General features: G+C 41.5%; 1 protein-coding gene across 3 annotated transcripts in view; it reads left to right on the top strand.

Moving 5' to 3' along the window:
• Positions 1–18,344, top strand: part of LRRC8D (leucine rich repeat containing 8 VRAC subunit D) — a 114,316-nt gene that overhangs the window by 16,419 nt on the left and 79,553 nt on the right. Inside the window, exons 1-2 of one of the 3 annotated variants that reach the window (XM_054477051.2) lie at positions 6,027–6,045; positions 6,367–6,511. The gene's annotated coding sequence lies outside the window, so the exon portion shown is untranslated. Of the gene's footprint in view, positions 1–6,026; positions 6,046–6,337; positions 6,512–18,344 lie in introns of those variants that run through there. The other 2 variants (XM_063652875.1, XM_054477046.2) reach the window with 2 other exon arrangements.

Here is an 18,344-nt window from a genome sequence, read left to right as displayed (position 1 = left end):
AGGGAAAGCAGACTCAATCCAGTTGGGTCTTATGGGAAAGAAAATATGTTGGTTAAAATAGATTCTGGTCAGCCAGGCTATTGAAGTTTTAGTATTTACTAGCAGTGTGACTTTGGGCAAATTACTTAACGTCTCCATGTCCATGTCTGTTTTCTCATCTGTAATATGAAGATAATGATAACTCTTACCTCATAGGGTTGTTGTCAGGAAGCATTGAAGTGTTAATACATGTAAAGTCCTTGGCATTTATTAAACTAGGGTTAGTTAAAAAATTGATGAATAAGCTATTAAAAGTTCATAATAAAGTTTCTGGAGTTTTCAGGTACTCCGTTTCTCTTTCTGCTGTTTGCCTTGGCTATTCCACTACAGGCAAAGGAAAGGAGATGAAATTTAAAGTATCTAATTTTGTAACCTTAAATTATTCATGAATTGTTTTTCTTCATGTAGACTCCATTATACATTATAATGTATAATATATAATATATATTGTATATATTATACATTGTATTATATATAGTATAATATATATAGTATAATATATATAGTATATAGTATAATATATATAGTATAATATATAGTATATATAATATAAAGTATAATGTAATGTATTATATATTATAATATATAATATAATGTATCATATATCTTGAATTGTATTCAAGATATGATGTGTGTGACTTGTTCCTTATGAACTCTGAAAGTCATTTTTAAGAGCACTTCTTAATAATGAACATTATATTTATTTGACTTTTTAGGATCCAACCCTTTTACATTGTTGGGCTTTTTAATATGTTATTTAAAAAACAAGATTGCCCAGGCCAGGCGTGGTGGCTCACGCCTGTAATCCCAGCACTTTGGGAGACTGAGGTGGGTGGATCATTTGAGTCCAGGAGTTTGAGACCAGCCTGGGCAACATGGCGAAACCCCTGTCCCTTAAAGAAAAACAAAACAAAAAAAAGGGAAAAAAGAAAAATTAGCTGTATGTGGTGAGCTCCTGTAGTCCCAGCTACTGGGGAGGCTAAGGTGGGAGGATTGGTTGAGCCTGAGAGAACAAGGCTACAGTGAGCTGACACTGTGCCACTGCACTCCAGCCCGGGAAGCAGAGTGAGACTCTGTCTCAAAAATAAAAATAAGATAAATAAGATTGCCCAAAGAGAATTAAAACAATGTTTCAAATAAGGAAACAGATACTACCACAGAAGATTAACAGACAAAACATGCTTTCCAAAGAAGAATGAATTATAGGACAGTATTTCATCTATATAATACACATCCAAATCAACAGTCATTAAATAATCCAAGGCTATTCATTCCTAGCAGTCTGTGCTGGGAACATTTTGAACAGTCTTTTATACAGGTATTTGCATTTAGTCAGAATTTTGGGGTATCTTACCCTTCTTTCACAGTATTATGCTTAGTAAATCCCAGTACATCAACCATCGTGTCCTACTTTACATGCATTTTTTTTGCATACTAATTGAAGAATGAGAGAGGAAGCTTGGAAAAAATGTATTAAGATTTTGTTTATCACAGTTTGATCACTGGATCTGTCTTATTATTTTATAAAATAATATCCAGCTGCAGCTCAAGTGCATATTTTACCTAATTTATATCTACTTATATTCCTATGGCTTAAAGTCAGTTGGCCTATTACAAAATACATGTTTATCCTTTACACTTTACCAAAATCTGGCGAGGTGATGAGGGTGTATGATGCACTTGAGAGAGAGCATTACAAGTTATGTTTTTAAAGTGGGATTTTTTTCTGAGCAAAAGATATGTAGTGCAGAATAATACATCCACAGCCAAAATGCACCCACTCATTTCTATTCAATTAAAAGAAGGAAGAACAGACCGAGGGTGAGTTTTCGTTCCATTACCTAAGGCTTTGAGAATATCACTTAACATCTGTGCGCCCTGCTGCTGCTTCTGTAACACATTAATAATGACACCTCCCTGCAAAGGTAGTTCTGAGAATTCATTGAGGCAGGGCCTGTGAGGGTTTGTCCTATGTAATGTTAGTAATTTTGTGCAAGGTGTGTGGGTTCGTTGTGTGTGTTTGGAAGCTGAGGAAATTGGAGCAGTGAGCTTAGAGAGATACCAGCTCAGGCCTGTAGCCACCCTGGCCCTATCTGCCTTGTGGCTGAATCTTCTAAGTCATGCTGTGGGGGGCTTTAAGTAGTGCTTTCCTTATTGCTTGCTCAAAATCAGGAAACTATCTTACAGGCATATTTTTTTTTTAAGATGTTTTGCGACCCCTTGCTGCATTTTGTCATGTGAAATGACACTTACTCTGGTTCCTTAAAGATGGCTAATAACCCTCTATGGGTAAATGCCAATCAGGCCATCCAGTTGGGTCTGCGAAAGGCTTCCTTGAAAGCCATGGTTCAGGTTTTGCAGAGGCCAGGAAGTGAATGTGAGTGCCAGAGACCTCCTTCCCAGAAAATGCTGTTGCATGTGCCACCCCGGGGGTGAAGACAAGGTAGGTACACTGCTGTGAAGGCTGATAGTGCAGAGAGGTCATCTCTTTGGTAACCAGACAGCCTGTCATTTTTTATTTTCTTGTTTGCAAAATCCATGTGTAATAATCACCAAGAATCCTGATATTCACACAGAGAATTGCTTGTGGCAAACATTTTTAACCACCAAACTAAGATCTTTCTTAAGATGAAGAAAGATAAGCAGCATTGTTTTTTAGAGATGAGTTTATCATCTCCTCCTCCACACCCATTAGTCCTCAGAAAAGTTATTTATTGAAACTGAATTTGGAGCTTCTAAAATGGCTTTCACAGTGTTGGTCTCTTCATCTGGGGATTATGGTACTTAGGGAGTGGAGACTTTCAAAGTGAACCTTCCACATTTTTCCAAAATCTTTTGTGGCATAATTTGTGCCTACCTGAGAGTGTATTTTTTCTTTTTATGAGGTTGTGATTTTAATATATATATACATACACGTGCACACAAACACAAAAGCATAACAGCGGCTATGAGAAAGAAACACTTCTCCATGAAACACAGAAGGAGCGGGCGAATAGCTGACCGGGTGAAAGTATGAGGTGGTGTTCAGGCCTCATGGTAGTTAGGATTAGGAAATGTCAGGGGCTGTGTTGTATTCTCCAAACTGTAAACTTTGGGAGTCCTACAGAGTGAATGTTAATAAATATTTTTGATAAGGAGGAGGGTTTGGGTTTATAGGGAACCTAAGAAAGAGAAATGTGGCTGCCCTTCCCCCACAGCTGGCCACTGCTCTGGAGGGGAGTATTAGACATTTGGGTGTGGACATAGCAGCATAGGTGAATACCGTTGTTAGTCTCCCACCAAATGCTCTTCTGTATTTTGTTACCTATTAAACCATACAAACTCTCCTATCTATCATTAAATTATCACTCAGTACAGTACTTGGACAAAATAGGAATAGTATACTGTTGACTGTTTTTAGATTAATGACTTTGAATTTTTCCTGAGAGAGATTTTAAGAAGTTAGATAGTCTAATCTCATGAGTCCCAAATATAAAAAACAAAGGCTCTGCAGGTTTAAGTTTTCCTTTGCCTTTTCTTAAGAATTTAAATATTTTTCTTCAGAGGTTTTCCTTTGGGCTCTTAGATAATGAGTAACAAAAATGAAGGAGGGATACCGAAAGATATTTCAAAACATAATTGTATCCTTAAAAACATGGTAATAATTGACAGGGTTTTTAAAATGAGAGAAGTTTCTAGCTAAATGCCCTGCTTCACATCCCCACTCCCCACACTGAGTACTTTGTGGAAAATATGTGGTAGCTGTTTGGGAAGAAGTATTAAGTTTGTGAAAAGACATGAAGAGTTGCCAGGACCACGGTAAGCAAGGGATTGAGAGAAGGAAAAAGGTGAACAGAGCTAGACCCTAAAAGGATGCTAAGATCCCTTGAGAAGTCTTTTAGTAAGAAGCCTTCATTAGACTTCGAGTGCCTGGTGGGCAGGAATGCATCTCACTGGTCCTAGCAGTCTTATTCCCAGCCCCTGCCTTTGTACTTGAAGGCCATGGTCATCTGGGTGCACTACAATTCAAGTCTGTGAGGTGGGGAGAAAAGGGTGGGTGAGGTGTAGTTCATCGTCTGGAGACCTCAGTATTGTCAAGACCCCCCCCCCTTTTTTTTTTTGAGTGCACAAGACTCTTAATCACCTTTTCATTTGGTTGCGTCAGGAGCCTCATAGCAGCATGCTACTGACAGGTGATTGTGAACTAAGTGTTATAGCAGAAGGAAACAGAAAATGAGAGAATGTCAACTTGAAGCCGTGTGTGTTTTTGTGAACAACATTTGCCACTTTCTTAAAGAGCCCCAGTTAGAGAAAAATTAATGCAGGAAGCGAATTTTAGTCAGCTTGTTAGGTTCCGAACTGGACAGACTTTGTACCTTGGCATATGAGTAGCCATTCTAGAACCTTTTGAACTTTTGCCACCAAGTAGTTCTGGAAAGGCTGACAGCCAGCAGTAGATAATGGAAAAAGCCAGTGTCCTCTGCCTGAGAAATTAAGGTGTGTATTATTCAGGTGGTTAAAGAAACTGCCTAGCACAACAGCAATAGCTGGTAAGTAGCAGGATCATTCAGAGATGAAGGGATGGATCACAGGATGGTTGTTGTGCTGGGCTTTCTCCCTAGAATTCATGATCATTGGCCAGGAGTGGTGGTTTACGCCTGTAATCCTAGCACTTTGGGAGGCTGAGGCAGGTGGATCATGAGGTCAGGAGATCGAGACCATCCTGGCCAACATTGTGAAACCTCATCTGTACTAAAAATACAAAAAAATTAGCTGGGCATGGTGGCGTGTGCCTGTAGTTTCAGCTTCTCGGGAGGCTGAGGCAGGAGAATCGCTTGAACCCGAGAGGCGGAGGTTGCAGTGAGCCGAGATCACGCCACTGCACTCCAGCCTGGGCGACAGAGCGAGACTGTCTCAGAAAAAAAAAAAAAAAAGAATTTGTGATCATTGTAGGAATTCGCAGTGTAGGGGAAATGGTGCAGATTTTATAATCAGGAAAGACCTGTATTCAGCTCTCCATTTGACCACTTTCTGGCAGAGCCATGGGAACAGTTTCTTAATTTCTCTGACCCTGTTTCCTCACTTGGGAATAGGACTTTTGCAGATCTGTTGGAAAATATTAAGGCCAAGAGGGGTTTAAAATGAGATGTTGTCTAGCACTGAGTAGGAGCTTAGTATCTGTCTGTTCCTTTCTGCTTCAGTAAAAACTGAGCTTTATATGTAGAATAATTATCGTTTGTATTCCATTCTCTATTTTGAGTATGGAACCATGAATGCCAACAGCTTGATAATAAAAGGAGCCGTTTGTCAGAGACAGTCCTGTAAGCGCTTTGTAACCTGATAGACTGCATGTAAGGGCAGTCAGGTTACAAATGCGAATCCCCATAGCCAGCACACTCTGCATACAGCAGATTCTTAAGCCTTCTGTGTACTCTTTTTAACACTGTACTAAAGTCCACTTAAGTCAGAGTTCAACAAAATGAGTGAATATAATCCCAGGACTATGGAACTTCTCTGTGATTACATAGCACAGAAAACTACGGAATCATTTTCTGGAAGAATGCACCATGCGATTATGCTCCATGTGGAATTGGTATATATAAATGTTGGTAGACTGTGAGGATGAGGTTGACAGGTTGATCTGAGTAGAGACCCTAGGAGGAACCGAGGATACTATGTAGTTTTGTTGTTGTTACTGTTTTGCAGTTCCTGGCTGCTCTGTGTTGGCAGCTGTGTGCGCGCTTTCTCTTTTGAGCCAGCGAGGCACAAGACAAGTAATTTCCCATCCTGAATCTCTCACAGCTGCTGAGCTGTAGTGGATATACTGGGATGTGGCTATGAACTTTAAAAATTTGCATAAATCCAGCCACCACTCCCCGGCAAAGGCTCAGTCTTGTCTTTACACCTTCCCCGAGGTGATTATTTTCTGGGGGGTAGGGGTGGGGGTTGGGAGGGTGAAGAAAGGAAGAAAAAGAAGGCCGACCACTCTGGGCACCGGCGGAGGAAGCGTGGAGTCCGTTGATTTAGGTACTTGCGGGGAGGGGAGAACCCGAGCAGCAGCTGCAGACGGAAGGGCTGTGAGCGAGCGAGCGAGCGGGCGGGCGGGCGGGTGGCTGGCAGCGAGGCCACCGGCAGGGGGGGCCCGGGCCGAGGCCGCGCCACCTCGGCACCACGCGGGCAGCCGGTGCGGCGGGGTCGCCAGGGCCAGGGGAGCGCTGGTTGCCCACCATGGCAGTTATGCAAGCGGTGACCCCCTGGTCTTGCCTCCCCGCCGCCCTGCACTCCTTCCTCCCCACTGCCGACACTTGGATCTCTCTAGCTCTTTCTCTCCCCTGTGTTTTCAAACAGGAAGTGCACGGCTGTCTATAACGTGCTGCCGGGTCTCAGGATGGAGGAGTGAAGTCTCCTGTCGCCGTGGTTCCAGCCTCCGGAGCTCGCCCAAGCCGCGTCCCCAGAGAGCGCCCTGAGAGAACAGGGTGGCCGCTTGGTCCAGGTGCGCAGGGTCGGGTCTGGGTCCAGGGCGCGGGTCGGGAAGTCCGCGGCACGGAGCGCTGCTAGTGTCGGATCTGCATCTCCAGCTCTGTGGTGCAGCTTCACTTGCCCGCCCCCCACCACTGGCTTCTCACCCGGGGTCTCTGCCAAATTTTGGCTGTTGCCGCCCTGGGTTCGGGCTGGCGGAAGGCCCTGGGCGTGCGCTGCGGAGCCGCCTGCGAGGACTCTACTAGGGCGCTTTCCAGGCTGGACTGCCCCGGGCTGCGCTGGGGCTGCCAGTGCCCGGGGAGTCTTCCTGGAGTCCCCAGCTGCCCTCTCCACCCTCTCCTCCAGCTGCTGCTGCCTGAAGCAGCAGCTCTTTGTTCCTCCCTTACTGGTCTGGGGTCATACACATAAATGTCCTGAGAGGCAGGGTGGTGGGAGGGTAAGGGGTTGGGACGTAGGAAAGAGGAAGAAGATGAGTTGTGGGTGAAGTGTAAGGTGGACAGGAGAAAAGAATCTTAGTGTCCATGCTCAGAAATCAGCTCTTCAGCTGCTGAAACAGAGGACCCCCGGTTCCTTGGTTTCTGTTTTGGGAAAGCCAGGCCATGCCAAACGGAGGGAATTAATGATGCAGGCACACACCGGAAAGGTAGGGACCAGGAATGAGGCACAGCAGCGAGTTCTGAGATGTTTAGTCTGGTGTCTGGCTTGTTAACTCCACTGTGGTTTCTGAGCCAGGCCTCCTCGCTGAGACAGAAGGTACTTTAACATATGAGCCAGGCATCTTTATTAATTCCATTTGTCATCAAAGTAAAATTGAGAGTGACTTTTCTCAAATTCACCAGGTAGATTATAATTTTACTTCCACATCGTGTTCCATCTCAAATGTTCATAGAAGGAGAATAAAACGCTAGGGTTGGTTTTATGCTACAGACATTTTGCATCTTTATTTCCCTGGCAGGTCCTCTTTCTCCAGAATAACTCAGATTGACTTCTCCCCCCAGTGAAAGCCTAGCCTTGTTTTACCGCCTGTTTATCTACCTGGTGAAACTTTAGTCTTGGGGAGGACACTAAGGGAAGTGGGATGGCTGAGAATAATCAGTTTGACGGGATCATTATACGGCCTCAAATTAAATGTTTGAGCCCTATTAAAGCCAGTAGCATCTTAATTTTTATTTCCGAGGAAGGGATGTGAGCATATGACTAGAGGGGAGGAAAGTGAGACTCTGCCAAAGAAGGTCTCTCCCTGTAGCACAGAGGAAAAGTGAATCTGTGTAGCACAGTATCACATACACTGCGCGCTTTCACTTTATTGGGTAGCCAAGCCATCTAAGGAGTCAGGGTAAGGTGTAGAATTTACATTCATGACGTGGGATGCTGACTATAGCATTCTGATGCTGAAAATTTTATCATAAAACATATTTACTACATAATTAAGTTGCTTTGAAAGGAAAATTCACCAGGGTGGTACAAATTTACCAGCTTGAGTACAAAACATGTATTCAATAAGTACATGGCATTAAGTAGCCAAAATGCACTATGAAAACTGAACAATTAAACTTATCCTTCCTAGATAGACATGGACTTCTTAAGTTTGAATTTAATTGTGAGATGGCTGTGTTTATGCCTCTTCTTGCCAAATACGTCATGAAAAGTGAGAAAGTAATCGAGAGAGATTCTTTTTATTTTCAGACGGTTTTTCATTCTGTCACCCAGGCTGGAGCGCAGTGACGCGATCTCGGCTCACTGCAATCTCTGCCCCCCGGGTTCAAACGATTCTCCTGCCTCAGCCTCCTGAGTAGCTGAGATTACAGGTGCAAGTCACCACACCCAGCTAATTTTTGTATTTTTAGTAGAGACAGGGTTTCACTGTGTTGGCCAGGCTGGTCTCAAACTCCTGATCTCAAGTGATCTGCCCACCTCAGCCTCCCAAAATACTGGGAGGCCACTGCACTCAGCCAGTCAAAAGAGATTCTTGAAAGACCTGTACAACCATAGTGTTTTGCATCTACTTTTTTTTTTTTTTATTTTGAGACGGAGGAGTTTCGCTCTTGTTGCCCTGGCTGGAGTGCAATGGTGCGATCTTGGCTTACCACAACCTCCGTCTCCCGGGTTCAAGCGATTCTCCTGCTACAGCCTCCCGAGTAGCTGGGATTACAGGCACGCACCACCACGCCCAGCTAATTTTGTATTTTTAGTATTGATGGGGTTTATCCATGTTGGTCAGACTGGTCTAGAACTCCTCACCCCATGATGCACCCGCCTTGGCCTCCCAAAGTGCTGGGATTACAGGAGTGAGCCACTGCACCCAGCCACTGCCTCTACTTTTATACCTATGTGTGTTCCTTGCCCCCCAGTTTGTTAATTTATTTGGGAACTTTCTTTAGCATCTGTCACTCTGCTCTAAGATACAGTAGAACAGCTTTTGTGAGCCTCCAAATCTCTCTCCCATTTAAGAACAGAGTCTCCTTCTATTCTAGTGATATTTAAACTCAGAAATCATAACTGGCCTTTAGATTGTCATTTTCTGTTTACACAGTGTATATGATGTATTTTTTTTTTTTTACTCCTTTCAACAGAGCTAAACTCTTCTTGCTCCTTTCAGTGATGTGGTGAGGTAGGATTCATTTTCTCCAGTTTATGGAGAGAGGAAACAGGCTGATGAGATGTAACTTGTCAGTGGTCGTATTAGTAAATGGAGTTGTTGGGACCTGAACAAGGTCTTCTGATGTAATCCGTGGCTCTTTTGTAGTCTGGAAAGCCGCTGCCTAAGGAAGAGGTGGCAGTGCTGATTCAGGTGGTCCTTTGCCATTCCAAAAGAAAGCTGGATTGCCTTACCAAATCTCCAGGTTTTTCGTTATACCTCTTCACTCAGGCTCTGCCCAGAACTCAAGGTTTGTTTTCATTTTTAAAGCAGTTTTTTTTCATGTTTGAAATTTACACTTCCTGTGTGTGTGACTAGATTTAGCTGTGTTTGCACCCGTGTGATTTGTATTCTGCCAAAATTCTAGTAGTATATTTTAATTTACAAATACCTTTTGTCAGGTATTAGTGAGCAAGTATCTTTCCAAGGGATCAGATAACCATATTTTAATTTTTTAGAATTAAAAAACCTCTTCTGGCTTACTCCTAGGGCAGTTTATATCCCAGAAAATTAATTAATTAGTAAATGATATATATGACTCTCCACTCCCCACTACCACTGCCACTGTGCACATCCCCTACTCTTTCATTCCAGCTCACGGTAGTCCACTGAGAGGTTCACATTACAGAACAACGTGAGCAAACCCATGGAACTTTAAATTATAGATTAAATATTTTTGTAACATTCCTTAGATGCAAGTAAGTTTATTTCCTTATCTTTGTAGCACTTAAAGTTGAGGCTCTCTTTAGTTACAGTTTTAATGTTGCACCATTAACTAAGCTGTAAAATTATGGTTTAATTTGTTGTACTGCAAATTAAAATTTGGAGTACATTTTTCATAAGTGTTGGATGAAATATTTGTTTTCTCTTCAATAATTGGAATATTTGTAGTGGCCTATAACTTCCCCTCTGTAAAACTGTGGTCAAAACCCTCAGGGAGAGGAGAAGGTAAAGGAGGAGCAAAAGAGAGGAAATGAGAGCTCATTCTTTTGTAAGGGAGGAATGAAATGATACATGCATGGTTCCTTGATACGCAGTGCACTGCCTTTTCTGTCTGTTGGTGAGTTGCGGTGGCTTGTGAACCAGCCGTGTATCTCTTCCAACAGAAAGGCTAAAAATGAAAGGGTAACTAGCTTTGATGTTAAATGCCAAGGAAAAGTTAATGGCCAAGAGGGGACTAGGAGTGGAGATAAATGCAAGTTAAGATTTCATTTTTTCAAAACTTTTTTTCCCTTCATGTATATTATAAAGCAAAAAATGCCTTCTTAGTCAAATTGTAAACTGTAATGCAGTGGCTCCTGACACTTACAAAAATCAGGAAGCTTTTATTTAATATTAAAAGATTTCAACGATCTTAACTGGTTCACTGTTTTACTTCGTATCTCTTATAATTGCAGATGTTTCATGAGAGTTATTTAATATCACTCAGCCGAGTACACATTGCAAGTAATGACTTCAGCATCTTCCTGTATTTGTAAAATAGCACTGCATGTATATATGAGGTAGGGATTCAGCCTACAGACCTCTTGCAGTACCCTGAAGTCTACAGGTTGGGAATCGAGGCCAAAGCAAAACAACTGCTCCAGACTGAAAATGCTGAAATGGTGATGAAAAATGCATAATTTGTTAGCCATCAGATTATAAAGATTCCCAGGTGGAATTTTTCCTCTTTGTTGTATATTAAAAGGATGATGTGTTAAGCCCTAATTTTGGATCTGGTCATGTTTCCGGGCTAATTGTTTTTCATGGTCAACTTTGAGATCTTTGCAGTTAGTCATGGATAACTGGATTTCTCTTAAGAGCATTTTCCCTACAATACTTCTGCGAATATCCCTTCCCTGTTTTTGTAGAGTCAGGACTCTGAGGCCAGTTTCAGAATCATGATGGTCATAGCCACTACCACCACCACCACCAGCCCTATATTCATTTCCCAGAAGCTAAAAGAGGCTTCCCAATCTTAACCTTTACAATTTGTGGTAAGTTTAAGGAAAGGGAGATAGGATTTATCCCTGTTCTGCAGTGGGAAAAACTGATGTGTGAGTTCATATTGAATTAGTCTCTCTGATTTCTGTGTGCGTTGTATTGACATGAATGTAAGTCATTCTGCTTAAGATAGGTTGAGCAGGGCATGGAAATCTAATAGGGTTATTTCATGAAGTTCCTTTATTTGGTTAAAAGAAATCAATTCCTATCTATTGAACACCATATTTTTCAGGCACTGACAAATAGACATTGATTATCTCTAATCCTCCTGGTATCATGCAGAGTGGGTCATAACCCTGTTTGTTTTTTTGTTTTTTTGGGTTTTTTTCTGAGACTGAGTCTCGCCTTGTCGCCCAGGCTGGAGTGCAGTGGCGCGATTTCGGCTCACTGCAAACTCTGCCTCCCAGGTTCATGCCATTCTCCTGCCTCAGCCTCCCGAGTAGCTGGGACTACAGGCGCCCACCACCATGCTGGCTAATTTTTTGTATTTTTAGTAGAGACGGGGTTTCACCATGTTAGCCAGGATGGTCTCGATCTCCTGACTTCGTGATCTGCCCGCTCTGCCTCCCAAAGTGCTGGGATTACAGGCGTGAGCCACCATACCCGGCCAATAACCCTGTTTTATGTAAACAAACTGAGGCAGGCAGAGACTCCAAGTCACACAGACAAGCTGAGGCCTGGATTCGGATCCAGATTTGTGCAGTCTCCAACACTAAAACATTTCCCTCACTGTATATCCTGCTTTCCTTGTTCTTAAACTAGCCTACGTAAAGAAATGATCATGGTTTGTTTAGTCTTACCTACCCTTTCAGCAAAGGTTAAGTTAAAACTGTAGACAATATGGAGACAGTACAAATAGGGACATGAAAGGATCAACATTTTTATGAATATTTTTGGCTTCCATGTAGTATGTATTAATTTTTTTCTAAGCAACCTAGGCATATGGAATTTATTGGCCTTCATGAGAATTTCTTGGGGCGATATTGACCACAAACAATATTGCTGGATCATAGGATATATGCGTACTAGGAACTGCATAATTTTACTGGGAACTGCACAGATAGTTGCCAACTTTATATCTCCACCAATACTGCATAATGCCTTTTTTTTTTTTTAACAAATTTCCTGATTGCTGCCAACCTGATAAATGTTGATTATACCTAATGGTTTAATTTTGCCTTTTTCTGATTGCTAGTGAGGCTGAACATGTCTTCATTTACTTAATTTAATTTCCCTTTTCCATGAATTGTCTTTTTATGTCTTTAGCCTGCCCTTTATTTTCTGTTGGGTCTCTTGCCTTTTTCTTGCAAGAACTTCTTGAGAGAATTTTTGTAATGTTTCTTGTGTATTCTAGAAATTAATTCCTCTTTGTCTTTAGACATTGTAACTTTCTTCTAGTGTGTCACTTTCCTAATAACTTTGTCTATGGTGCCTTTCAGTAATAGCAACAATAAAATCTTTAGTTTTAATGTAGTTGTCTCATCACTTTATATTATTATTGTGGTCTGTGCATTTTGAGTCATTTAAGAAATCCTCCCCTATTCTGGGCTCACAATGTTGTCTATCCTCATTGTCTTTTATTAACTTCAAAGGTTACTCTTATCATTTGGGTTTTTAAACTCTTTGTAATTTGAGATACGAAGTATTAACCCAATTTTTATTTTTAAAAATCTGCTCATATTGTGAGCCAGTTTTCCCAGCACTATTTGCCAACTAGTACATTCTTTCTCCACAGAGTTTTGGTGCTACCCCTAGGATGTAAGTGCATATATGTAGATGTCTGTTTCTGAGATCTCTATTTGGTTCCAGTTGACTTAATTGTATGTTCTTGGGCCTTTGATACACTGTTTTATTTATTTATTTTTCAACTTTTATTTTAAGTTTAGGGGTACAAGTGCAGGTTTACTACAAAGGTAAACTTGTGTCACGGGGGTTTGTTATACAGATTATTTTATCACCCGGGTATTAAGCCTAGTACCTATTAGTTATTTTTCCTGAGCCTCTTCCTTCTCCACTTTCCAAAAGGCCCCACTGTGTGTTATTTTCCTCTATGTATCCATGTGTTCTCATCATTTAGCTCCCACTTATAAGTGAGAACATGTGGTATTCGGTTTTCTGTTCCTGTGTTAGTTTGCAAAGGATAATGGCCTCCCACTCCATCCAAGTCCCTGCAAAGCACATGATCTTGTTGTTTTTTATGAATTTTTATGTTCTTTTTTATCAAGGAATACTACTCCTTGGTGTATATGTACCCCATTTCCTTTATCCAGCCTGTCATTGATGGACATTTAGGTTGACTCCATTTGTTTACTGTTGGATACACTGTTTTAATTGTTGCATGTACCTTTATATAACATGATTTTATTAGCATGACTTCTTGTTACATGTACATTTATATAACTTGACCTTATTGTTATGATTGATACATTAATATAAATTTTAAAGTTCAAGACTTTAAGATTATTTTGAGGCAGATTCCTTGCCCTTATTTGCATGTGTTAACTTTTTGCAGCTACACATTTTCTAAAAACACATTTCTAAAAGACACATTTTTCTAGAAATGTGTCGACCTATCTAGGAATATTGTTTAATTTCCTTACTTGGTAACATAATTTTAATATTGCTGACATTACATTTTCTTCTGTTTTTTTTTTTTTTTTTTTTGTCTTTTCTTTTCTTCTTTTGTTAGCAGTTATGGCTCCCTTTCATACTTGGTCATCTGTGTAGGGCAGTGGTGTGTCACTGCAAAGGCTTGTCCTCCTCTGTTGCTCTGTATGTGCTTATAGAGCTATGATGTACATTCCTGGTACGGCTTTTGAATGAATGTTTTATGAGGTGTGATGCTTACTGACTGCATGGGTGAATACTCTTGAAAGTCTCTTAATTACAGATGTCTCCTTATTATTGGGACAACTTTGTCAGTTTCAGCTTGATTTTCTCCAAGTTTACTTTGCTCTAGTCTTCTCAGTTTAGTGGGTCTTATTCTTCCGCCTGTCTGCAATTTATGTCACACTGAATGCTAGGTCACTTTATTTGGTAAGTGGGTGTTTGTGTGCCTGTGCAGAGTACAGTGTATTTTCCCCTTGTCTTTTTTTTTCTTTCTTTTTTTTTTTGAGACGAGAGTCTTGCTGTGTTGCCCAGGCTGGAGTGCAATGGCACAATCTCGGCTCACTGCAACCTCTGCCTCCTGGGTTCAAGTGATTCTCCTGTCTCAGCCTCCTGAGTGGCTGGGATTACAGGTGCACATTGCCACATCTGGCTAATTTTTTGTATTTTAGTAGAGATGGGGTTTCACCATGTTGCCCAGGCTGGTCTCAAACTCCTGAGCTCAGGCAATCCACCCGCCTTGGCCTCCCAAAGTGCTAGGATTACAGGCATGAGCCACCGCGACCGGCACCACTTGGTTTTTAAAATGTGATGAAACCATGTTGTGTACATAGCATGGCTTATTATTATAAATAAATTTGAAATCATGATGGGGACAAATTTAGGTCTCAAAAATATTGTGTGACAAGGTTAGGCTAAGACAAAGATGTTAACCTTGGCCAATAGTTATAGGATTACATAGATAATAGCTGTATTTTTTTTTTCTGGTGTCTGTAGTTCTTCATGTGCTTTATGGACACAGGAGAGAGCTGCAGTCTTTTTAGTTAACTGCTGAGATTTACCAAGCTTGCACAAAGTCTGATAAAATCATAATATAGAATGTTCTAGGGTCCAAAACCTGCTGAGACGGATAAGACTGATATCTGTGGGTTGTTGGAATTGTTCTCGTATTGTGCTTTAAATGGGATTTATGAGCTATTCTCTTGAGTTTGATTATAACAGCCCTAGCTAGTGACCTGACTAAACTTACATGCTCATTAGAGGACTTTATCAGTATGGAAGTTCTCCATTTCTCATTCAGATTCCTCTGTGCTCCCCTTAGCAGCTGTCCTACCAGCCTTTCCTCTTATTCAATTATTGTAATATAATTGGCAGCCAAACTACTTCATCCATTCAACAGGAGACATTTGCTGAGCTCCAAATTATTAAATCTTAGTCCCTGCCCCTCCCTGTCATCCCCCACCTCCTGTGTACTGGTCATTTTGTTAAGTTCTGAGGATGCAATGTGAGTATCAAATGCTGCCTAACCTCTGAAGATAGACTCCTAAACCACTAACTGGAACTTAACTTGTTTATAACTTAAGGCACTTTATAGCAATATATTGTGATGATAATGATAGAGAGTAGGGCACATAGAAGGGAGTGATTTGTTCTTTCTTGTTTGTGAGGAAGGAATTCCTGAAGGAGGGGATTTTGGTCCTGAATATTGAGAGGCTGAGATCATTTAGCAGGCTGAGGTGGAGAAAGGACAGACAGAGGAAACAGCCCAGGTTCAGAGCCCCAAAGGGCTCAGTGAATGTGGAACATGGACTATGAGTGAATGGAGCCAAGCGATGGTGGTGCAGACAGGAGAAGAGGCTGGAGGTGCCTACTGGCTTGGATTCTTGGTCAAACCCATGTCTCGGGCCATGCATTTCATTTCTGGAAGTGTGAACTTTATTGTGACAGCATTGTGGAGTCATTAAAGGTAAAATAAGTGTTCCAATCACTGTTTTCAGATATGTGAAAAGAAAGCAGGGAGCAGTTTAGTGGCTACCATCATAATCCAGGCAGGCATCATGAGGACTCAAACTAAGGTGATGAAGGTGAGAAAGGAAAGGAGAGACTGGATTGAAGAAATGATTAGGAGAAATAATTAGTTATTGATTAGATGGAAAGTTGGAAGGGAGTAAGAGGAAGGAAAAAGATGATTCTTGATTCTTCTGATTTTGATGACTTACGTCTGAAGGTGTCATTAGTAAGGATGGAAAACATAAGAAGTTTGGGGACAATTGTGAGTTCAAATTGAAGTGGAGTTGGGGTGTCTGTGGGGCATTCTTTTGATCTTAAGAGGCCTGAGCCCCAGGAGACAAGTGAGGGCTGGAGACAATTATTGAAGAGTGACTAGGATTGATCGTGTTAGCCAGGAAAGTTGTTGAAACTCCACAGGGATGGCCAAAGGATCAAAGACTGAGCAGACAAAAGAAGAGGAAAATCTGAAAACAAAAGTGACAACATTGAGTACCGGGTGCTTTTTGTTTGTTTGTTTTTATATATTATACAATTCTTACAACAATCTCCTGTGAAATAGTTATGTTATTGTCTTTTACAGATAGGGTGTCTAAACCCTAGGTGAGCAACTTGCCACGCTGCCCAGAGAGTAAATAGGGAAAAGCTGTGAGGTCCTATTAGGGCACGGGAACGTCCGGTAGAGTGAAGATTGAATATAGGAGATTGGATCTGACAGTTAGGTATTCAGTGGGTAGTCAGAAGACCTCTAAAGCCTAACACTGGATTGTCACCAGTGAGGAAAGAGGAGGAGTTAAGAAGTGGGGGCAGCAAATGGAGAGAGAGCGAGAGAGCACAGGCAGGAGAGCGAGCAGATGCACGCGGGTGTGTACACGTTTGCGAGGAATTATGTGTATGTGTGTGATAGTGATTATAGCTTATAGTTTGGTTGAGAATAGTGGTGAGGAAGTGACTACAAGTAGAAGGGGAAATCATTAATGGAGTAAAGTTCCAGAAAAGACAGGGGTGCCAAGTTCTAGAGCACACATACTCAAAGGGGTTGTTATAAAAGGGAATTGGGACGTTTATTCCATTGGGACAGGAGAAGACGAGGAAGAGATATGTGTGGCTGTAGGTGAATATGCAAGTGGATGGGAAAGAAGTTGAGAAAGTTTGTTCCTGATGGCTTGGGTATTTTCAGTAAAGGAGGAGATGAAATCTGCTGAGAGTGTGGGGCCTTGAGGAGACAGCTGGAAGTTAGTAACAGTTACCTTTGTAAAAGGAGCCCAGTGCTTTAGGATGAGTGATAGCTGTGCATCATTGAAGGCCCAGTCGTAGTTTTGTCAGTGGTGGTTAGGTGCTGATGGAGGATTTTTTTTTTTCTGTTTGATAGAGTACTGTAATATGAATAGCATGAATGACCTTTTAAAATAGAATGCACAGGCCCTGCCTGAAACATTAAGTTTGGATGGTGATTTAAAGATCGGATGGGAGGAGAGAAGGAGCAGCAGACTTAACATTAGGGAACTTGAGTTCTAGTCCTAGTTCTTCCATTTAATGAAAGACGGGGAGTTCTTCCTCCTCATCTTTCAATGGAGGAAGTTGCATTTAATGTCCTCTCAAGTCTTCTGTAGCTCTCAGAACTTCTGTGAGATTTGCACATCATTAGACAAAAATGAGTGGAGAAGAGAGTAAGAGCAGCTAGAGTCCTATCACTTATCATTTATGGGTTCTTCTGATGGCAGCGCTAATCCCAGAGCCTTTGGGAAGATGACAACATGAACAGCAGGACAGCTGTTAGATAACCGTACCCAGGTGTCTGCAGTTGTGTCTGTGCATGGCAATGGGAGAGGGGTAGCAAGTCAGAAAAGGGGAAGGACAGGAGCATGAATCTGTGATGGGATTTGCACGTGGGGTAGACAGTTTGGAATCACCCTTTGCCCCTCCTGCTGAGTGCCACGGTTTCCTGAGGAGTCACTGGTAGCAGATAATTTAGTCATTTCATAAGAGGAGGTGATGCTCTTTGCATTCATCTCTATGTTGTTTCTCTCTCTCTCTCTGGTTGCATTTTCTTTTTTCTAGGCTCATTTCTCTCTCTTAGTTAAAAGTGTGGTATTGTAGAAGAGAATAGAACAGTTGGAGGAGGCTAAGTATTCAGAGAATCTTACCTTAAGTGTCCTTTCTCCTTTCCGTTTCCATCACTGCACCTTGAATGTCTTTGCCTATAGATTTTGAAGGATTTCATCACTCCTGTGAGTTGGCTGTATTCTTCCTCTGGAAGGTGTACTTATTCTTCAAAGCCATTTAACTGTCTGAGCCCCCTTTTAAGAACAGGGATAACATCTTAAAGCCCTCAAGGTGTGGTTAGCATTAAAAGGTGAATCCAGTCAGATGAGTGGCTCCAGAGATTATTGTAATAATTTAACAAGCCTAAGCAGGTGATAGGACACTCCTTTGTAAATTAAGCCTCTAATCTTTCTTTATGCTCATGCCGATTTGAGAGAAACCTGGGAATTTCCTTTTCCCCCATTAAGCTATTACACAACTTAATGCTTGGAAAATTCTTCACAGGAAGAAACAGGGTGTAACAGTTTTTGTGAGGCATCTTTTAAAAATGCACCCTTTTAGCTGA

This window comes from Pongo pygmaeus, chromosome 1 (genome assembly GCF_028885625.2).
Source record: "Pongo pygmaeus isolate AG05252 chromosome 1, NHGRI_mPonPyg2-v2.0_pri, whole genome shotgun sequence".
NCBI lineage: Eukaryota > Metazoa > Chordata > Mammalia > Primates > Hominidae > Pongo > Pongo pygmaeus.
The sequence above is the reverse complement of the archived record's forward strand: the minus strand, read 5'-3'. Positions and strand labels throughout refer to the sequence as shown.